Source organism: Hypanus sabinus, chromosome 23 (genome assembly GCF_030144855.1).
Source record: "Hypanus sabinus isolate sHypSab1 chromosome 23, sHypSab1.hap1, whole genome shotgun sequence".
NCBI lineage: Eukaryota > Metazoa > Chordata > Chondrichthyes > Myliobatiformes > Dasyatidae > Hypanus > Hypanus sabinus.
In genome coordinates this window covers 22,804,445-22,828,533 of record NC_082728.1, presented here as the reverse complement: position 1 = coordinate 22,828,533, position 24,089 = coordinate 22,804,445, and positions in this window count along the sequence as shown.

Genomic DNA, 24,089 nt, shown 5'->3' with positions numbered 1-24,089 from the left:
GTCGTTTTCCTCCACAGAAAGGGCCTGACCTGCAGAGTCCCCCCGGTAGTTAGTTTTTTCCTTCGCTCTAAGATCTCGAAGTTCTAAGTATGGTTAATATCAAAGTATGTATAGGTATTTACAAGAAAAGATAAACGTCATACAATTTTACGAAAAACTATACACAAAGACTGATAAACACCAATTCCAAAAAGAGAAACGGTGCAAATACAAAGAATACTGAGAACATATGAGTTATAAAGGCCCCTTCAGAGCGAATAGTTCTGCATTCAGTTTCCAGTCTCTCCTTCTACGTCATACACATGACGTACATTATGTATATATAAAATTCTATAGCGCCATTCGTAATCACGGGACGTCCCGAAGCAGCTTACAGTCAATAAACGAACTTTAAGGTGCAGTCACTGTAGTACTGAAAGGAGCGTGGCAGCCAATCTTTGCGCACAGCGAGCACCCCCCCCCCCCAACCTGCCATGTGACATTAACCTGACGATCTGTTCCAGTGAAGCTGTTTGAAAGACAGTCGCCGGCCAGGGGTTAACCCAACCGGTTCATCTTTAAAATGGTGCCTTTCACTTCATGTGCAAAACAGCACTTTTGACAATGTGGCACTCTCCCGGCACTGTCCCCGGAGTGAACATAAGGAATAGGAGCAGGGGTAGGCCATCCGGCCCATCGGACCTGCCCCGCCGTTCAATAAAATCATGGCTGATCTGTCCGTAAACTCATCTCCATCTACCTGCCTTTACCCCATAACCCTTAATTCCCTTACTAAGTAAAAACCTATCTAAATGTTTCTTAAATATATTTAGTGAAAAAGCCTCAACTGCTTCCCTGGGCAGAGAATTCCACAGAGTCACCACTCTGGGAAAAACAGTTTCTCCTCATCTCCGTCCTAAATCTTCTCCCCTGTATCTTGAGGCAATGTCCCCTAGTTCTAGTCTCATCTACCAATGGAAACAACTTTCCTATTTCTGTCTTATATATCCCTTTCAAATGTTTGTATGTTTCTATAAGGTCCCCTCTCATTCTTCTGAACTCCAGAGAGTATAGTCCCAGGCGACTCAATCTCTCCTCATAGCTTAACCCCTTCATCTTTGCAATCAACCTGGTGCACCTCCTCTGCACCGCCTCCAAAGCCAGTGCCTTCCGCAGTCACCTCTCTTGCAATTAATTTTTGTAACTCGGAGAGGCACAAGTGGCACCAACTGATCTCCAGTTGACAAATCTAACAAGAGGGTTACGGTATGTTCGGGTGAGTCCGTGGAAGAATTACAGTAGCCTGCTCAGCCAACGTGATACTGCAACAAAAAGCGTGAGATGCAAACACTCTTTAAATAGGCACGTTTTGAAATACGCACGGCAAGAAATATTTGTTGTGAAAATTGACAAATTGCGTTGAGTTTAGATCTAAAGCGGGATCATTATATTTAGGATATTGTTCTAAGTGGCTAGAGCCCCCACAGATGCGGCATTTATCAGTGTCTTTTCTATTCAGTTACCTTTTAATCTTCTTATAATGCATAATATGATGAATACACTATCTCTCTAGGGGAAAAGATCCTTGTAAAACCCTTCAACCATTCAAGTGATTGATATCTTGCAGTTTCTTGTCAGAGAATGCTATATCTTGCATTCGGTAAGATCACGCCATTGAAGGTATTCAGATACCAAAATTAATCACACTCTGACTTCCACACGTGAAACAAGGTGTGCAAAAGTGAGCAGCGACGAGGAAACCGGGAGCACCAATGCTTTATTCGGCTTAATTGTGTGATTTTCCAGGGCTATTAGCGCCCTGCTTCTCAAGGAGAGATTCATAGTGCAAGGGTGCTGGGAACTGGGGTTTTATTTTTATTTTAAACACAAACCTTATCTACAAGCAAACACAAAAGAATAAAGACAGTGACAACATTTTACATTCATGGTCAAACATTCAGTAGTACTAATATTTTTTTCTGGAAGAAAACAGGATAATTGCCATTCATTGGACCCCTTCATGTAATTCTCTCCTCCCTCTTCCTCTTTTTCTATTCTCCACTCTGGCTCTCCTCTTACCTCTTCACTCCTCCTCACTTGCCTATCATCTCCCACTTGTGTCCCCTCCTTCCTTTTCACCCATGGATTACTCTCTTCTCCAATCAGATTCTTTATTCTTCAGTCCTTTACCTTTTCGACCTATCACCTCCCAGCATCTCACTTCATCCTCCCTTCCCCCACCCACTTAGCTTCACCTATCACCCTCTAGCTTGAGGCCTCCCATCCCATGATCCTTTTCCTTCTCCAGCTCTGTATCACTTTCGCCAATCACCTTTCCAGCTCTTAACTTCATCTCCTATCATTTCACATTTCCCCTCCCCCCACTACTTTCAAATCTCTTACTATCTTTCCTTTCGGTTAGTCCTGACGAAGGGTCTCAGCCCAAAACGTCGACAGCGCTTCTCCCTATAGACGCTGCCTGGCCTGCTGTGTTCCACCAGCATTTTGTGTGTGTTGTTTGAATTTCCAGCATCTGCAGATTTCCTCGTGTTTACTCTTTTCCCTCCCTCCACTTTCTTAATCTGACTTCTTCCCCCTTCCTTTCCAGTGATGATCCAAAATGTCGACTGTCCATTTTCCTCCACAGATGCTGCCTGACGCACTGACTTTCTCAGGCAGTTTGTTTTTTTCTTTTGCTCCAAGATTTCAAAGTTCTAAGTGCATGTATTCCTTTCTGTAGATGCTGCCTGACCTGCTCAGCATTTAGTACCATCATCCCCTCAAAACTAATCAGTACACTCCAAGATCTGGGCCTCAATACCCACTTGTGCAATTGGATCCTGGATTTCCTCACTTGCAGACCCAGTCACTTCGGACTGGCAAAAACATGTCTTCCAGAATCTCCATCAGCACGGGAGCACCACAGAAATGTGTGTTTACACTCCTGTTCTACTCGGTTTACTCCTATGACTGTGTGCTTAAGTACAGCTCCAACTCTATATTCAAGTGTGTTGATGACACCACTGTTGTTGCTGTATCAAAGGAGGTGATGAATCAGTATGCAGGAGGGAGATTGAAAATTTGGCTGAGTGGTGTAATAACAACAACCTCTCACTCAATGTCAGTAAGACCAAGGACTGACTGTAGACTTCAGGAGAGGGGAACCAGAGGTCCATGAGCCAATAATCATTGGAGGATCAGAGGTGGAGAGGGTCAGTAACTTTAAATTCCTGGGCGTCACTATCTCAGAGGGCCTGTCCTGGACCCATCACATAAATATAGTTGGAAAAAAAAGAACAACAGTGCATCTACTTCCTCAGAAGTCTGGAGATTCGGCATGTCATCAGAAAAACCTTGGCAAACCTCTTTAGATGTGTGGTGGACAGTGTGCTGACTGGTTGCATTACAGCCTGGTATGGGAACACCAATGCCTTTGAGTGGAAAACCCTACAAAAGGTAGTGGTTTCAGCCCATCACAGCTAAAGCCCTCCCAGCCATTGAGCACATTGACATAAAATGTTGCCATAGAAAAGCGGCATCCCTCATCAAAGATCCTCACCACCCAGGCCGTGCTCTCTTCTTACTGCTGCCATCAGGTAGAAGGTACAAGAGCCTCTGGACTCACATCACCATGTTCAAGAACAGTTACCACCCCTCAACCATCTGCTCTTGAACAAAAGGGGTTAATTACACTCATGCTGTTTCTGCTGTTCCCACAACCGATGGTTTCACTTTAAGGACTCTTTATCATGTTATTTCCTGCTCATTATTTATTGCTATTTATTTATATTTGTATTTGCAGAGTTTGTTGTTCATTGGTCTTGTTTATAGTTATAAATTAGCTAGGTATCCCTGCAGGAAAGAGAAGATCAGGGTTGTATGTGGTGACATGTATGTACTCTGATAATATGTTTTACTTTGAACTTTGAGTTTCTCCAACAATCCGTGTGTGTTACCTGTGACGCCCCTCTGGTGTGTCACTATGTTGATGTTTGAGGGGCTTCCCCAGCTGAGTCAGCCCGTCCACGTGCAATGGTTGAAGGAGCCGAGACTGTGGTCCTAACCCACAGAGTCTTTGCATCAAGTGCTTCCCTGAGCAGCTGCTCCTGCAACCTGGACTGTTCCAGTCAGGAGCATTCCTTCACGGACTGCTGGCAGGCCAGGCAGTTTCAGGCAGACTTAAAAAGTATCTCCCACTGAGCTGCTCGTCGTCCAAGAGCACTCGATGTCTGTCTCTGTTCAGTCCCGCCATCCCCTCCCTATGCAACTCACCCACCACCATGCGCACCCATTACATTCCACCTCCACCAATCTAGGGTCAGCACAGAAACAGGCCCTTCATTCCATCTGGTCCATGCCGAAACCGTTTACGTAAACTGCTTATTCCCATCGACCTGCAGCAGGACCACAGCCCTCCATATCCCTACAATCCATTCACCTATCCAAACTTCTCTTAAATTAAACTCGCAAGCACCACATGTGCTGGCGGCTCATTCCACACTCTAACGACCCTGAAGTGAAGAAGTGTATAGAATAGTTCAGCATAGTACAGGCGCTTTGGTCCACAATTTTGTGCCGACCCTCAAACCCTGCCTCCCACATAACCCTCCACCTTAAATTCCTCCATATACCTGTCTAGTAGTCTCTTAAACTTCACTAGTGTATCTGCCTCCACCACTGACTCAGGCAGTGCATTCCACACACCAACCACTCTTCGAGTAAAAAAATCTTCCTTTAATATCCCCATTGAACTTCCCACCCCTTACCTTAAAGCCATGTCCTCTTGTACTGAGCAGTGGTGTCCTGGGGAAGAGGCGCTGGCTGTCCACTCTGTCTATTCCTCTTAATATCTTGTACACCTCTATCATGTCTCCTCTCATCCTCCTTCTCTCCAAAGAGTAAAGCCCTAGCTCCCTTAATCTCTGATCATAATGCATACTCTCTAAACCTGGCAGCATCCTGGTAAATCCCCTCTGTACCCTTTCCAATGCTTCCACATCCTTCCTATAGTGAGGCGACCGGAACTGGTCACAGTACTCCAGGTGTGGCCTAACCAGAGCTGCAGAGAGAAAGCTGCGTCATTACCCCATGACTTTTAAACTCTATCCCTCGACTTATGAAAGCTAACACTCCGTAAGCTTTCTTGTGTTCTCATGTTTCCCCTCATGTTCCCCTTAAAATTTTCACCTTTCACCTTAAGTGATGACTTCTGGTTGTAGTCTCACCCATCCTCAGAGGAGAAAGCCTGCCCGCACTTACCCTATCTATACCCTTCATAACTTTGTGTACCTCTGTCAAATCTCCTCTCAATATCTTATGTTCTGAAGAATACAGTCCTAACCTGTTCAATTTTTCCTTATAACTCAGGTCCTCCAGACCCGGCAACATCCTTGTGAATTTTCTCAGTATTCGTTCAACCTTGTTTTCATCTTTCCTGTAGGTGAGGGACCAAAGCGACACACAATACTCCAACTTAGGCCTCAGCAACATCCTGTACAACTTCAACATAACATCCCGTCTCCGGTACTCAACGCATTGATTTATGAAGGCCAATGTGCCAAAAGCTTTCTTTATGACCCTATCTACCTGTGACACCACTTTCAAAGAATTATGGACCTGTACTCCCACATCTCTTTGTTCTACCACACTCCTCAGTGTCCTACCGTTCTCGTGTGCAATACCTACTCTGGTTGGTCCTCACAAGTACAAAACCACCCATTTGACTACATTAAATTCCATCTGCCATTTTTCAGCTCATTTTTCAAGCTGATGCAGATCCTCTGCAGGACATGATAGCCTACCTCACTGTCCACTGCACCCCCAATCATACTGTCATCTGCAATTTTTTTTTGGATCCAGTTAGCCACATTTTCATCCAGATCATTGATATAGATGACAAACAACAAAGGACCCAGCACCAATCCCTGCGACACACCACTAGTCACAGGCCTCCAGTCAGAGGGGCAACCCTCTGCTATCACTCTCTGGCTTCTCCCATGAAGCTCGTGTCTAATCCAATTTACCACCTCATCCTGCATGCCGAGGGACTGAATCTTCTTGACCAGCCTCCCATGCAAGACCTTGTTAACTGCCTTACTAAAGTCCATGTGGACAACATCCACTGCCTTGTCTTCATCCACTTTCCTGGTAACCTCCTTGGAAGACTCTATAAAATTGGTTAGACATGACATACCTCCCACAAAGCCATACTGACTATTCTTAATTAGTCCCTGTCTATCCAAATACTTACGTCTCTGGTCCTTTAGAATACCTTCCAATAATTTTCCCCACTACTGATGTCAGACTCATCGGCCTATAATTTCCTGGTTTCTGTTTAGAGTTTTTTTTTAACAGCAGAACAACCTTGGCTTTCCTCCAATCTTCTGATACTTCTCGTCACTAAGGATGTTTTAAATATCTCTGCTGGGCCTACTTTTATCTACTTTTTTTAGGGCCTTATATCTACTTCTTAAGTAATTTCTGTATTTAAAAAAAATGACACAGATACCTTTATAAATTTGAGTTAATCTAGTGTGTAAAATGCTTACACGTATGTTGGTCATTGGTAGATTTCTTTGTGGTAATCAGTCATTTGACCCAGTGGGATATTAAGTCAAACCTCCATTGGCTATGGTGATCTCTATTCTACCACCATCATCTACTCATCCCAGAAAACCTCACCCTACTACGCAGTGCCAAAAGTAATTTTATCTTTGCTGAGATGCCTTGTACTGTACTGCAGCCAGAAAACAAGAAATTTCACAACATATGCCAGTGATAATAAACCTGATTCTGGTTTAGTTTCTCCAATTGTATTGCAATACAACTCATACTGTGGGATGAGTGCATCTGGCATGTATACTCAGGGAATATAATTGACAGATCACCGCTTGCAATTTGTACTCCTCATGTTCCTGTAAATTGCCCTTGGTGTGTCACTGAGTGGTAGAATCTGGCCAGAGCTGATAAAGTGGGCTGGGGTGGAATTGTGTAGATAGCTGCTCTGTGGCTGGCACAGACTGGGTGGGCTGAAGGACTCCTTTCCCAGCTGTACCTCTATAGGGCTCTGATTCTACAAGATAGAGATCTGGTATTAAAGTGTCTTGGTAAATATTTCACTTAGGTCTAGAGAGTGACAGAGTTAAGCTGCACAGAATCAAACCTTCAGCCCAACTCATCCCACACTGACCAAGGTGCCTTTGTAAGTTAGTCCCATTTGACTGAATATGGCCCATAAGTTTCCTATCTATACATCTGTCCAAATGTCTTTCAAATATTGTAACTACATCCATTATAATTACTGAGGCAGTTTGTTCCACATACTCACCACCCTCTGTGTGAGAAACTTGCCCCCTTTAAATCTTTCCCTCACATTAAACTTGCTGCTTCCCATCTCAGACTGTCCTTCAATGAGAATAAGACTGACAATCCACTTTATATTTTGCCCCTCATGATTTTATATGCCTATATAAGAATGCCCCTCATCCCCTAGGGAAAATGTCCCAGCCTATTCAATCTCTTCTTATAATCCAAACCCTCCAGTCCCGGTAATGTCATTGTGAATCTTTTCTTCGTCCTCAATTCTCCCAATCTTATCTCTTGCATTTCATCACCATCTTCATCGTCTCAGGGAATGATAAAATTAATTTGGAACATAACGTTCTTTGTGGAAGCTGTTGAGATTTCAAAAAACTTACAGAAGTGAACTAATTTAGTTCCTTTATCCAAAGCAACCCTACGCATCTAACCACTATTCCTTATATTTCAGTGATTCCAGGGTCTACCACTCCAGTGCTTTGTCTTTTAGTCTCTTCCACAAGGCGAATAAATTATTCCTTTAACAGTTTAAGGAAAAGTATGTATAAAGATAATAAAGTTTATTTCTTTGTAGAGAAATGCATAGAAATAAAGAAAAACAAAAATCTGAAGCTCATTGGTGCTTGTTTCATCAGTGCAATAGGAGCTGGATTAGAATCCCATGATCAATTGCCCCTAGCATGTGCGGAGCATGTGGTAACAGTCCTTTGCGGAGGTGGGAAAGCTACATCACACCTGCAAAGGCACTTTATGGCACCTGGCACAAGCAGCCAAAAATTCTTCAATAGTGATCAGATCCTTTGAGAAGCCAACAACCAGACTCTGGCTGTGATATCATCCGTCTAAGGTTTGGTACTTAAATTCCTCTGAAAAGCTAGCTATCCTCAGTAACAGCATGGGTCTGTCGTAATGTCCCCAGGTTAATTCATGGTGGCCCTCAGCAGCTATAATCTACTCCCAGTCTTTGAATCGTACTTTATGAGGTACCATTCAAGAGGTTTATAAGTAATGAGAGGCATAGATAAGGTAAATAGCTACAGTCTTTTCTCAGAGTGGGTCATTCCAAGACAAAGGACAAACAGTAGGTTTAAAGTGAGAGGGAAAAGATTTCAAAAGGACTTAAGGGGCTACCTTTTTACATGGAGGGTAGTGAATATATGGAAGAAAGGATGTGGTGGTGGTGGTGGGTGTAGACTTCTGACGTGTAAAAGGCATTTGGACAGCGACATGCATAGGAAAGGTTTAAAGCAATGTGGGGCAAACTCAGTCAACTTGACCAGCATAGATGAGTTGGGCCAAAGGGGCTGTTTCCATGCTGAAAAGCTCGATGGATCTTCTTGACAGGATGTGCAGTTTTGGAGCTGGATGGAAGGTCCTGTCACCAGCTCCCACCCAAGTTTAAAGGACAATTAGAAGTGGCCAAGCTCTGCACCTAGATCCTTCCTGGTCCTGGTATAAATCCTCATTGACACCCTTTCAGAGCGTATGCTCTGACTCACTGTTTCAGGAACAACTTCTTCTCCACTGCCATCTGATTTCTGATTGGACAATGAATCCATGAACACTACCTCATCACTTTTTTATTTCTACTTTTGCACTGCTTATTAAATTTAACTATTCGAAATATATATATACTTACTGTAATTCACGTTTTTTTCTTTTCTATTATTATGTACAGATTGCATCGTACTGCTGCCGCAAAGTTAACACATTTTATGACACATGCTGGTGATATTAAACCTGTTTCTGATTCTGATTTTTGGTTGTCTACCTCAATGAAGTTACACTGTTATTATGCAAGTGTACACCAACCACACTGTTGTTCTGCTCTTTAATTAAATTAGTAACTTCACATTCTGTTGCACATAAAAAAAAACAAAATTTAAGCTCTTTCCTCCGCTTTGCTTTACTTTCTGCAATTCATCTTTCAAGATTGTTGGAAGCTGAATGTAGTTCTGGGGGCAAAAACAGTTGGGGGGGGGGTTGCAGATGTAATGGATAGCTGAAATAAAATCAAGTCGCCACAGCGTGGAGGAGAGCAGAACGATGCGGAAAACAGGAAAGGTGAATTGCCCATAAGCAACGGGTTATTACAATCTTACTCAGAAGTGGAATACCCACCCCCGTGGATCTCTGTTCTGTTGTTGCTGCTCATGTCCTTGACCATTGTTGAAATCACAAGGGAGAGAGGTTCTATCTAAGTAAGCTGCTGCAGTACATTCTGTAAATCATAAATACTGCAGCCACATTTCACTGCTGACGGCAGAGTGGATATTGAGTCCAGTTGAATCATAATATTTCTCCCAGTAAGAACTCCTTTGCTGATATTTTAACATGGTTAACGTGTAATAAAGACCATTGATCAGAGAGGATTTCATAAAAGTTACCTATTTCCTATGCTATTAAAAAAAACTGAAACCGTTTTTTAAAAATTCTTGTGGACTTTTGCGTCGATCTATTAACATCTGTTGGAGCTCCAGAGAGATGAATCCCTGTACTCCAATCATCTGCAAAGCTAAAAATTAAAGGTTTTTAGTAGGTACATGGATATGAAAGGTTTAGAGAGATATAGGGTGACGGTATGTAGATATCTATCTTAGATGAAGATCGTGATTGGCATTGATTAGTTGGGCTGAAAAACTGGTTTCCATGTTCTATGACTCGGTGAATCTTTAATCCCATTGCAATGTTGAAAAGTTAAAAATTAGCATCTACCTTTGTTCACTGGGATTGTGCACCCTGGCCTGCTGTGTCATTGGCAAATTTATAGATGCCATTTGAGCTGTGCCTAGCCTCACAATCGTGGGTGTAGAGAGAGTAGAGCAGTGGGCTAAGCAAGCAGCCTTGAGGTGTGTCAGTGTTGACTGTCAGTGAGCAGGAGGTGTTATTTCTGATCCGCACAGACTGTGGTCTCCTGATGAGGAAGTCAAGGATCCAATTGCAGAAGCCCAGGTTTTGGAGCTTGTTGAGTAGAAATCAGTATGATTACTATGATTACTAATTTTAAACTAAGTGCTTCTTCAGTGTTAGAGGTTCTGGCATCCAGGTGGGTTGGTGATTCTAAAAGCTCTCTGAAATGGTGTAAAGGGTCTTGTGGCACAAATCTGAAGAAAAGCCCCAATGCCTTGGTCAACACCTATTCCTCAGCCAACATCGATCGGAAATGTTTTACCTGATCGTAGGACCAAACAGTAACACTTCCAGCTGATGCACCATAGGAAGTAAGCTGTCTGGAAGCATAATTGTTTATTAAGGCAACTGCTCTGCACGTGACTACAGAGTTGTGGACACAATTGAACACATCACACAAACTAGCCTCCTCACTGTGAGGTGTGTCTACACTTCTCGCTGCCTCAGTAAAGCAGCCAGCATAATCAAAAACCCCAGGCATCCACCCCAGGCATTCTTTCCCCCCACCCCACCGATCAGGCAGAAGATACAAAAGACTGAAAGCACATACTGTACCATCGGTTCCAGGACATCTTCTACCCCTGTTGTCATAATGGTTCCCTAGTATGATAAGATGGACTCTTAACCTTACAAGCTATCTTGTTATGAGTTTGTACCTTATTGTCTACCTGCACCGCACTCTTTCTCTGTAGCCTTTACACTTTATTCTGCATTGTTATTGTTTTACCTTGTCCTACCTCAATGCTCCGTGTAATGATCTGATCTGTATGAATAGTGTGTGACAGTAATAAATAATACTCTTCAGAGTCAGTTTGTCCCTGACTTCACACCTGTGAGTTGTAGCATGAAGCCAATCAGGCTTTGGTGTATCTGACATCCACCACAGGAGGCAGCACTGAGTCCAGAGACAGGGCATAGCAGATCCTCTTCGCCCACTCTGTTTAGCTTTACACCGGCCCGTCCATTATGACCCCGTTCACCTGAAACATAGTTCTGACCTTGATTGAAAGGTAAGAAGTTGATTTTATTATTTTACCTAACCTTGAAATTTATAATCAATTTTTATCAATGAGATTTCTTAATGTGAATTTTTAAAAACATTTAAAAATCATTAATTTCAGTCTTTTGAACTGTGTTTAAAAGATGCTAAAACATTTCCAATGGCTTTGATAGCCTCATGATGTCAAAGGCCATCAGGCGGAGCTTCTGGATTCACTGCCTGAGGCCTGGTCACTGTTAGTTATTCCCTCTGCCATACAAGATACAGTACTCGGAACTGTGGGACCTCAGCAAATAAGTTCATCCATGGGAATGCATAGGGTCTGGTGTTGGGCCAGACAGAATATGATCCATTCATTATGTCATCCTTTGTGGAACTTCGATGTGTACAAATTGCCTACAAGTCTAACAACCTTATATGTGATACTCTTCAAAGTATAAAGAGAAGATGACTGAGTTTTCTATTGTTTAAGGTGGTTACTATGTGGCACATGTTACCTGTCACTTAAAGCCCTCCATCTCTCCATCTCCATGACTCAGTTAAGTGAGATCTCCTTGGAGCCATTCTTGGTTGAACAGTGATTATAAATGTGGCACAGGGGAGCCATCTCTTTTGGTGATTGCTTATGTGGTAAAAAGATATCACTTTTCATTGTGAATTATAGGCCATCCATCTTCCTTTAGTGTTTAAAGGTCCACACTTTACAACTACTGCAAGCTGGGGATGGAGTTAAAGGCCTGAAGCACCCTGTGCATTTGTCTTAAGAAGAAATTTGGTTTTTATTTTCATGTAAATTAACCATTAGCATCATGAGTGATGAGTTGACAGGGACTTAGAATGGTCTCAAATACAAACAATTAAAATTATACTGTTGTGAATAATAATGGACTGTACAGTGTGGTATTTATGCCAGAAGTGGTTCACTAAGATGATTCCTGAGATGAAGGGGCTGCCTTATGAGGAAAGGTTTATTCAGTGGAATTTAGAAGTAGTTTTGTTGAAGCATGTAGGATTCTGGAGGGGCTTGACAATCTGAACTCTGAGAGGACGTTTCCCTTTGATGAGTGATCTATGCCAGAGGGCATAATTTTGGAAAGAGGACTTATCAACAGGATGGAAATGAGGAGGAGTTTCCTTTCTCAGAAATCAGGGGCATTTCATATTCTCTATGCAGGAGAGAATAATTCTCTATTACTGACTAATTCTCTATTACTGAAGACGTTCAAAGTCAGAGATGACAAAGTTATAATCTGTCGGGCAGTCAAGGGTTACGAGAAAAAGAAGAAAAAATGGACATATGATCAAGATCAGCTCAGCCACAATGCAAAACCAGAAAATGCTAGAAATATTCACCAGGTTAGGCAGCACCAGTGGGGAGAGAAACATAGCATTTCAGATCTGAGATCTTTGTCGGTTCCGATGAAGGGTCCCTGACCTGAAATATTCACTGTTTCTCTTTCCACAGAGTCTGCCCAACCTGCTGGGTGTTTCCGACATTTCCTGGTTTTATTTCAGGCTTCTGGAATCTGTAGATCTTTAATTTTCATTTCATCAGCCATGAACTTAATCAATGGCAGAGTAGCCATGCAGCCTACGTCAGCAACTCCTCCTTAGGACCTTACCCCACCAGAAACAGATTTGCCTATAATTCCCTTACTCTCCCAGGTGATGTGTTATGAAGAGCGCCAATGTGAGAGAAGTTTGCTCAGGGCAGAGTGGGGTTACATGAAACAAATCAGCTGTGGCCGGGGATGTGTAGAGTTTGCCGGGCTAGACTGCTGTGAGATGGTTTGAGTGAGGAGCATTGATTAGGTAATGGAGGGTAGAGTGGGTTGGTTGGCTAGAGAAGGGTAAGATGATGATGGAACCTAAGATGAGAGGAGAATGATGGGCTGCGGTTGTGTGGCCTGGTTTGGGAAGTCATAATCACAGCTGGGTGAGATGGGGCCTTACAGGTTCTTCGTGTTTATACGTCCTTCGTGTTTATAGAACTGACACACTGAAGATGCCACTGGCAGATGCCGCCGCTGGGATCTGATATTTATTTATTTAGCAGCACCGTGTGGAGTAGGCCCTTCCAGCCCTCCAAGCTAGACTGCTGCAGCAACCCCACAACCCTGATTAACCCTAACCTACTCATGGGACAATCTCTAATGACCAGTTTACCTGGTAGGTCTTTGGACTGTGGGAGGAAATTGGAGCACCCAGGGAAAACCAACACATTCCACACTCAAGACATACAGAGACCCCTTCAGGAACGGCTGTGGGAACTGAACTCTGAATGCCTCAGGCTGTAATGGCATCATGCTGACCGCTACACTAACGGTGTGTGAGATTTGCTCATGGTCAGGTGTACAGAGGCCACCTTCACTATTGCTTAAAGGGGACCTCCCCTGAGAAGACGACAGAAAATGGGATCCAGCACAACACATGGAAACTGCAGGAGGAGCTCAGCAGGTCAGACAGCATCTATGGAAATGAATAAACAGTCGATGTTTCAGACCAAAGCCCTTCTTCGGGACTTCTCCACTGCTTACTCGTTTCCATCGATGCTGCCTGACCTGCTGAGGTCCTCCAGCATTTTGTGCGTGTTGCTTTGGACTTCCAGCATCTACAGAAATTCCCTCACTTATGAGATGGAATCCAGTGCCCGGGGCTCACCTTCTGGTGGATTGTTTTAAAATAATTCACTTCCCTCTCGTGATGGACCTCCTTAGGGATCTCTCTGTTCTACATCCTCTAATTGTATTCCTGTCCTTCCCCCTTTGTAAATACCCCTCACTGATTTCCCAACCATCCCACTGATCTCACAGCCTGGCCCCCACAGACAGCATGACCTGATACCACTGCTGAAGTCGCTGCCCGTCCCATACTCCCCTATGTATCTCAGCGTCTGATGTTCCATCCCACAGTCCTCAACACCTGACTCTCACCACCGATTTCACTAATCAAACCCCTTTCCTACCAAACTTGCTGCCTCAAACAACCCTGTCCGCTCTCACGGATGTCACCACCAACTCATGCAATTCCGTCCCCCCTCCCCCCCAGCATGACCTTCCCCATGGGTCTCGCAGCCTGAGAGGCACTCCCCCCATGATCTTTGCCCACATACATTCCCCCTCACTAACCTCACACGTGGCACTGAGCTGCAATCTCAGATGTGGTCTTTTTAATTCATAAGGATGGTTTTGGTCAGGGTAGGGCTTAGGGACAGGGATGTGAGGAATTGATGCCAGGCTGAAGTCTAAGTCTCTGCTCTCCGTTCAAAGGCCAGCAATGTGAATCTGGGACATTTGTGGTCGGATGTTGGATGCCAGGCCTATACAAAGTGAATGAGGCCATTTAATCCAGGTCGGGGAGATGTTAGCGGAGTTCCGGAGCTGGAGATCCAAGTGAGTGGATCATGAATTTTGTGCTCATCCCCTGCTGGTCTCATTGACTAATTCTCTCCGCAGACCTTACAGACCAACCCCCTACCAGTCACAACACCCATCCCAGGTTTCCTAATCTCAACACGTAATTCCCTTATGATCTCTACCATCTGACCTTGCCATAAATTATTGACCTCCTGGCCCACCAATGCCATCAATCTACTACCCTCCTGCTCCGTTCTCATAATAAAACATGGCCTGAACCCCTCCTAATTCAGCTTTGCATGTCTCCAGCCTTTCCTGGCAAGTGCAAGTGCTGTACTGACCTCCAGCTTCTCTAACATCATCAGTAACTGATCCTTGTGCAACGTTCCCACATATCTCCAGAGATCAACCCTCATACCATTCTAGTGGCCTCGCACTCTCTGCAAAGCCCTAAACATCCCTTTGACCTATTGTCAACCCTATACATATCATGAACCCTATAACTTGCTGATGCTGCCCAATCATCCCCTGTTCCAATTCCCTTCAGCCAATGTTCCAAACTTGTCTCCAGCCCACTTAGCTGGTGATCTGACATTTGATTTCTTTTGTACAAATTGATGGAACTTTTCATGGTGCGGAGGCTATTTAATCATGCACAATACCCTGGGCCCAATGTTCTACTCAATTGTCTGATGTTGCCTCGCCTTCAGTTTCTTTCTCTGTGTATTAATCTGTGAAATCAAGGCCCATTGGCCAGACTCAAGTCAGCAAATCTTTGAGAGTCCACCGTGGAAATCGGAAGGCCTAATATCTGGGAGTCTGAGTCAGAGTCTGCTGGGGCTGGAGGCTGAAGATAGACTGTACTAGGGTTGGAGGACTGTGTGTGTGCGCCGGAAGGAGGGAGGCACAAGGCTTGTTTTGCTGCATGCTGTTTCCTGCGGTGTTCTGCCGAGCACTGTGGGCATGCTACGTCGGCGCTGCAGTCTGGCGACACTAATGGGCTGCGCCCAGCGCACACTTGGATATGATGGTTGTGAATGCAAATACTGTAATGCATTCTGCTGTACGTATATCGACGTACAATTAATAAATCTGAATCCTGAATCTTCACCTTTGTCTTTTTTTGACATAAATCTGCAGATTCCCCAAATATAACACTTATAACATGTGCTTGGTTTCTCTGAGATTAAAGGAGACTGAGAAAGTCAAATCTGCGCCAGTTTATTCTGAAATTGCTGTACAATTGGATCCTGAAATCTGCGGTCCTGATTGAGTTGTACTGGTGTACTCAAGCGGTATCGGAATTACCTATTTAGTGCCGCACCAGGCAGCAAATTCATCTGATGAATATGACCTTGATGCTCTTGTCAGCTTGTTAACCCACTCAGTTCATACTAGGATGATTTTATGAGGTAGGAAAATAAATAGCTATCAAAAATCTCTCCTGCATCATGGAGCCAATTTGCCCTCCCCAGCTTGTGTGCTTTGCTGGACACGTCCCAGTGTAAGCACTTAACTATGTGTTTTCAGAAACCAGTTATAGTAGTATTATTTTGCTGAATAAAGTCTGGCCATGTCATAGTTTTTTTTGTTAACTTGACCAGGACGTTATGGTATGTCTCCAAAAACACACAAAGATTTCTACAGATGTACCACGGACATGAGGACAATCTACAGCACAGGATTGAAGTAAACTGCAAAGGGTAAAGTCAGCCAACTCCAGCACGGGCACCACCCTCCTTAGTACGCAAAACAACCTTCAAGGCATCCACTCGCTTCCTTATTATCAAGGCATCTTCAAAAAAGATGGCGGCCATCACTACGGACCTCATCACCTAGGTCGTGCTCTGCTCTCATTGCTACCATCAGGAAAGAGGTATGGAAGTGTGAAAGAACATTTTCAACAATTCAGGAACGCAGCTTCTTCCTCTCTGCCATCTGAATCGAGATTGAACCCATGGCTACCTCACTACTTTTTAAAATTTCTGCTTTTTCACTACTTATTTAATTTATCTATTTGATATACCTAATGTTATTCATAGTTTTCCCTCCATTATTATGTATTTCAATGTATTGCTGCCATAAAGTCAATGAGTTTCATAACATAGGCCAGTGATATTAAACCTGAATGCTGGCCGATGGCTTAGTGGCATTAGCACCGGACTTCGGAGTGAATGCTCCCGAGTTCGAATCCAGCCAGCCCCCTTGCACGCTTTCCATCCGTGCTGGGTTGAGCATCGAGCTAGCAACTTGGCCTCATAACAACAAGAAAGCCTGCCAAAAAAAAAACGTGTCTCACTCGGAGTTAAGGGCTTTCTTCTTCTATTAAACCTGATTCTGATTCTGAGGATGTGTTGGCCCTCAGGATCATCCATTCTGCACTGGTCCTGACTTGCAATGTTGCTAATGTTGCTCTCGGCTGAGAAGGAACTGACCCTGATGACTGAAGGCCGAGGGGTGTGCTGTCCATTATAAGCAGGAATTCCTACGGTATCCTGGAGTATTCATTGTGTTCTTGTTTCATATCTAATTTCAGTACTGAGTTTTATTTGTCTTTTGTCACCTCATAACAGCCAAGATATAAGATGGGAGAGCGGGTGCATCGTTCGCCTGTCTGCAGGAAAATGGAATAGTCAAGACACTAGCAGACATTTTCCCTTCACTGTGTGTGTGTGTGTTTGCAGCTCAGTTGAAACCTAGGACTGCAGTGTCCTGCTGCATAGGAGGCAAGGGTGCTATCAAACCGGAGCAGGAGGACGACACTTTGCTCCTTTGCTGCCTGGAGACTGGCCATATGTGTCAAAGGTTGGTTCCAGTGTCACGCCAGGGCCGCGCCTGTGTTCTGCCCAGAGCCAGAGTCATGCTAGTGTGAATCAACGCACAAGGTTCACTCCAGAATTCCCAACAAATGGTGCATGCCTGAGCTTATCCGACTTCTCCTGGATACAACACCCACAAAACAGTTTGTTAATGAATACTTGTTTGATTTCTGCTCAGGGAGAAATAAAATGTAAATTGTTCCACATAGGTGCCAGGCCAAGCAGATGAGACACAATATCAGTTGGCCAATATTCACTGATTCATTAAGTATTTTGTTGTTTTTTCTCATTTGCATTGTCTTAGAATTGTTTTGTTTTTAATAATTATTTATTGCAGAATAGGGATTCCACTCTGATTACTGGATGTAAACCTTTACAGAATTATTATTCATAGAGGATTTTTCTTCAGCGTTTTCCCTATGTTTTGCTGATTCCACGGAGCCTTCTGCTTTGGTTGGAATCATTTCCTTTCCATCAAGTGTGAGGTGATCAGGAACCTCAGTCTAGGACCCTCCCAGCAACCTGCTTCCAAGTAAAAGTGATAGTTAAAACAGGATAAACAAAATTCATCAATAAATATTCACTCATTTCTGGATAATTCATTGTACAAGTACAACTGAAAAAGAAAAAATAAGGAAATATTACTTATTAAGCAGAATCACTGTCTCAGATGATCATTTAGCTGAACTGTCTTCCATTTTATAAGGCCTACTTTGCTATTTTTTTGTACTGCAGCAGTACCTCTCTCATCTTTTACTTAATTCACCAATATTCTTATCAGAACTCTGAGTCTGGGCAACTGTTGAGGGGAGCAGGGATGAAGCCTGTTGTACGTTGCACAGACCTGGCACTTGTGGGATCTGGGGGCGGGAAACACACACAAAATGCTGGAGGAACTCAACAAGTCAGGCCGCATCCATGGAGAGGAATAAGCGGTTGATGTTTCCAGCCACGGCCCTTCGTCAGTAGTGGGGACCCTGGCCGATTATCCCCTCTAATACAGGAATAGATCCATGTTCAGATACAACATCTACTGCCCTCACTGAATTAGTGAGGGCAGGAACTAAAGTTTGAACCTGACTTACAGTACTGCAGATGCTAGATATCTGAGATAAAAACAGAAACTAGTGGATGACTCACCAAGACAGCAGCATCAACGATCAATGAAACACAATTAAATTGAAATACAGGAACTACGTCATTAGAACAGACAGTTTGAATTTGGAATCTACCTATTCCCTATAGTTCTTTGATAATATAATAAACATTTGGCTTTGTAGTGAAGGTTGAAAGTTTGGGTTGAAAGCACTATTTAAAGTAAAATAATCTCTTAAATAGACTGGACTGTGTCCAACCCCCACCCCCACCACTACTATAATCGATCTGCTCACAATCAGTTGCATATCATTTTGTTCATTGACATTTCCTCAAATAGCAGGTGTGAAAGGTATGTATATAGCTCTCCACATATGCTACCCGACCAGGTGTGTGTTTCCTGTATATTTGCTTTGAGACCAATTAGAGAGTATTCGCAACATAATCGTGATGAAAATGGTGAAACAGGTGAGTGGGCAGTAACAGAACACATTTTCACATACCTACAATAACTTAAAACATCTGCGGTTCGCGCAAATTCAGATTCTTGGGAAGCCCTGCTGTACTAAATGGTTTGTAACAGGTCACATTATAAACAAGAGAAAATCAGCATTTGCTGGAAATCCAAGCAACACACATAAAGTGCTGAAGGAACTCATTAGGCCAGGCAGCATCTATGGAAAAAAAGGGTCTCCACATTTTGGGTGGAGACCCTTCAGCCACATTATAAGATAGTTTTCAAAGCTTAGACAATCTTAAATGGCATGCAATGCTAAAATACACCATCATCAAATTTGAGTTGGGTATCAGGATAAATAGTCATAAAGTACGACTGGTATTTTAGGTCAGGATGTTTTTTGCCTCCTGTCAGATGCAAATTAAGTGTGGAATTGACCACTGCCATTTCTTTATAAATATATTTTTTATTCAGTTTTGTTTCCAAATAAGGTGGAAAACTGATGGCGTGAAACAAAAACAATGCAATTGCGCTGTTGGTGGCTATAAATATGAAAGAGCAATAAATATTGTAAAAGTGAGGGAGAGCCACACACCTTCTCAATACAGACAGCACTCAGCACTCATAACACCATTACCAGTGATTTGGCTAGCAAATGAAGTGATGTAAAAAGAATTACTTAAGTTGAAAGATCACAACTATATCTCCTATTCATTGATAAATGATCCATGGTATTATCAGCTTCCTCAGCAATAACTTCCCACACAAGTTCCCTTTTAGTTTCTAATTGTTCAGTATTTCCACCTTAAGAAGATCACTCAAGCTTAAATCTTTTAACCTTACCTTTAAAGCTTGCTTTTGAATGAATTCCAACTGATTGGATGCCCCAGATGCTAAGCTGGGTTGCCAAGCTTGGCTAACATATTTCATGCAGAATCAAGTCACTGTTCTCTAAAGGAATAATAAATCATTGCAACCGATGATTTAACCATCACTGCCCATCACTGCCCATCTTCTACTCTAGTTTATCTCAGCAGGTTTCCAAATTTGCTGACTTCCTTGGATATTAAGGCCATGCTTCTGGACTTACATGGCTTGACATGGCCGCCTGTGTCTCCAATCTGCTCCTTGGGTTAAATTTTAATGCATGAAAACTGGAAACACTGTAAATACACAGCAGGTCAGGCAGCATCCATGGAGCAATAGAATTAAGGTTTCAGGCCAATGACGTTTTTGTGAACTGGAAAATGTTCGAGATGAATGGTCTTCAAACTGCAGAGAAAGGTAAGGGGGAAGCTGACAAATATGACATTGATTTGGGATCATTTTATATGTCTGTATGTAGAAGGAGTACATATTATACACTGGAGTTGCTGGAAGTGAGGAGCATCACACATTTTATTGCATGTTATTTGAGTGGAAAATGATGTATCTATATCTCACTGTCTGCACTCTCCTTTCATTCCTTAGGTACCACATTCTCCCAGGTCTCTACTCAAACCTATAGTAGACCTTGACTTGCCCTATATTTCTGTCCCCATCACAGACTTCTCTTCCCAGAGAGGACTGGTGTTTCTCTTTGTGACATCCTAGTATCCACACATCACCCCATATTGATCTGCAGTCACCCGCAACAGTGCTGACCTCTCACTCTCTGGCCTCACCATCAAGGACATTCATTAGTCTAGTCATGACCCGACGCAGATTGGGGGACCGCTTTGTTGAGCACCTCCTCTCCGTCCGTCACAACAGACAGGATCTCCCAGTTGCCACCCACTTCAATTCCGCTTCACATTCCCATTTGGATATGTCCATACAGGGCCTTCTCTACTTCCATGACAAGGCCAAACTCAGGTTGGAGGAGCAACACCTCATATACTATCTGGGTAGTCTCCAGCCCCTTGACATGAACATCGAATTCTCCATCTTCCAGTAATTCCCTCCCTCTTCCTTCCCCCATCCCAGTTTCACTCTGCCTCCTCTTCGAGCTGCCTATCACCTCTCTCATGATTCCGCCTTCTTCTACTACCCATAGTGCTTTCCCCTTACATTCCTTCTTCACCCTTCCTGTATCCCCTCCCTGCTTCCCCTCCCCCACCCCTTGATCTTTCCTCTTATTGGTTTTTCACCTGGCACCTTCCACCCTCCCCCCAGCTTCTTTATAGGGCCCCTGCCCCTTCCCTCTTCAGTCCTGACAAAGGGTCTTGGCCCGAAACGTTGACTGCTCATTTCCATGGATGCTGCCTGACCTGCTGAGTTCCTCCAGCGCTTTGTACATGTTGCTTTGACCACAGCATCTGCAGTGTACCTTGTGTTTTCATTAGTCTAGTCAATCTCCTTCCTGTCTGACTTATCCAGTCCAGTGCTGACTTGCTGGATATGACTAATGGATAGCACCTGCTTTTCCATACCCCCTTCCAGAGGAAGGCCTTTGTCGTTTGTGACCTAGTTGTGAATATGTGGATCAATATTATTGTGACTTTGATGGAAAGGACCATTGTTTTTTTCTCTCACCAGCTAGCTCATCACCCACATTTTTCCCAACCCAGCCCTTAAACACAGGGGTCTTGTTTAATGGTATTGGTCCATGGAATTAAAAAAAAGGTTGGAAACCCCTGCCTTAGAGTGAGGATGTGGCTTTTGTCACTAAATCCCACCTCCATCTGTCACAATGTGCACTGGCAATGTTGGAGGAAAGTCAGACTCGGTTGTTGAGACAGCAATCAGAGTTCATTCATAATAATTCCAACAGAATGACACCATTAGACATAACATTCTCAAAGCTAGGACCCTACGATTAGTGATAATCAGGCATCCATTTAAATAATACAATTAACACAGATCCCTGAGCCTATCAAAATGAACTTATCAAGTCTATACAGAAAGCACCATGAAACTGCATTATAAAGAGCAAGCCACTTGAGAAAAACAGAAGGAACTGTAAGCGATTAACAAATCTCGTTAAACAGCAATTAACAAATTCAGTTGCTCTAAAAATCTTCAGAGTCCAATGTTCTCCAGCTCTGTGCACAGGCCCAAGTGCACATTACACCATCTGGCTTCTGCTCCACTGGTATTTGTTTCTTCCCCGAGCTGCTCAGTAGTCCAGCTTTTATTATTCTCCCACATTCATCCCGAAGAGCAGGAGGAGGGAACCAAAGGTCCATGAGCTTGTCCTAGTAAGGCAACCGGAGATGGAGAGGGTCAAATCAGAGGACCTATTCTGGGACCAGGACTGAAGTGCCGAGATCTCATGAGTCTAAAAAGTGTTTCCAACTCAGCCAGCTCCATCTGGGGCACAACCCTCCCCACTACTGAGGACATCTTCAAGAGGTGGTGCCTCAAGAAGAATACATCTCCCCTCCATGAACTCTGTCTACACTTCTCACTACCTTGATAATGCAGCCATCATAATCAAAGACATCTCCCAGCCTCTCCCCTCCTATCAGACAGAAGATGCAAAAGCCTGAAAGAATGTGTCACTTGGTCCAAGGGCAGCTTCTGTCCTGCTGTTATATGACTATTGAAAGGACCTCTTGTATGACAAGTTGGAGTATTGACCTCACAATGTACTTCATCCCACTCCCATCAAGGAAGAGGCTACATAGCATCCACACCAGGACCACCAGACATAAAAACAGTTACTTTCCCCAAGCAGTCAGGCCAATCGACACCTCCACCCACTAAACCAGCCCTCCACACCCCCACCCATCACTATTTTATCTGTTTCTGTCAGTCACATATGACAGGCACTTCTGTGCCTGACATTACTCTACAAACACACAATCAATCTCTGTATATAGGCTATTTTATGTATTTACATTTATTATGTGTGTTTTATTATTATTATTATTATTATGCTCTTTATCTTATGTTTTTGTGCTACAACCTATCTGGAGTAACAATTATTTAATTCTACTTTATACTTGTGAAATGGAAATGACGTTAAACAATCTTTAATTTTAAATGTTGGATCAGGGCCATGCACCTCACTGTCTGCCTGCACTGCACTTCCTCTGTAGCCAAAACACTATATTCTGTTTTCTGTGATTGCTTTACCCCCATGCTACCTCAAAGCACCTATATAATAAAATAATCTGTTTGGAAGGCATGCAAAACAAAGCTTTTCACACTAGCTCAGTCCATTTGTCAAAAATAAACCAACTTAGTGACCACATGATCTTTTAACTCTTGTGCTAATCGATACTGAATTGTCCTGTAGTGATTTTGTAATGAACTCAGTTTTGGGGAAGGCAGTAGGGATTTTCAAACCCTCTCCCATGTAGTCTGCTGCCTTTAAATCAGTTAACTATACTATCAATGATCACACCTGAATTAGAGTCGGACTGCATTTATTTCCTGCTATTGTTCTCCATACCAGGTTGGGGGTCATGTGTGCCTCGCTCTTTCCCCTTTGGGGGTGGAGGTGGGGTGTGAAGCTCTGGAATTCCCCACCCATAGAGGTTTGGAGACCAGTTCAAGGTGGGTAAGTATATGACAGATCAAGGGGATCTGAAATGGTGGTGGGGGAAAGGCCTGGGACAGAGCAGTCATGTTCATTTTAAGTGCCAAGATAGGCTTGGGGTTCAAAGGGTTCATTCCTGCTGCTGTTCTCCTGTGTCCTTCCATTCTGGCTGCTAATGCTGATTGACATGATGTCCATGAGACCAGAAGATATAGGAGCAAAATTAGGCCATTTGGCCAATCGAGTCTGCTCCGCCTGATCAATTTTCCCTCTCAGCACCAATCTCTTGTCTTCTCCCTGTATCTCTTCTGGCTAATCAAGAACTTATCAACGTCTGCCTTAAATATACCCAATGACCTGGCCTCCACAGCCGCCTGTGGTAATGTCCCTTGGCAAATTTATTGGAATCAGCTTCTACATGCATACTGTTGACACACCATCAGCTGTGCCACTCATTCCAATCATCAACATGCTGCTCCTTTCATCCATATTGGCCAAGCAGATGTTCTTCCAGCTGAATATTGAGGAAAGCAAAGTGGCTGTATTCAGATCATGACACAGCTGGTGGCTTCCTCTCTTTCCCAACCATTGGCTGAATCAATGTGTTCACAATTTTACTGCCATCATTAATCCTGCCCAGGCTAGTCCTTTCCTACTCCTCCTGAAGTCAATTTCAGTCTAAACTCTGCTG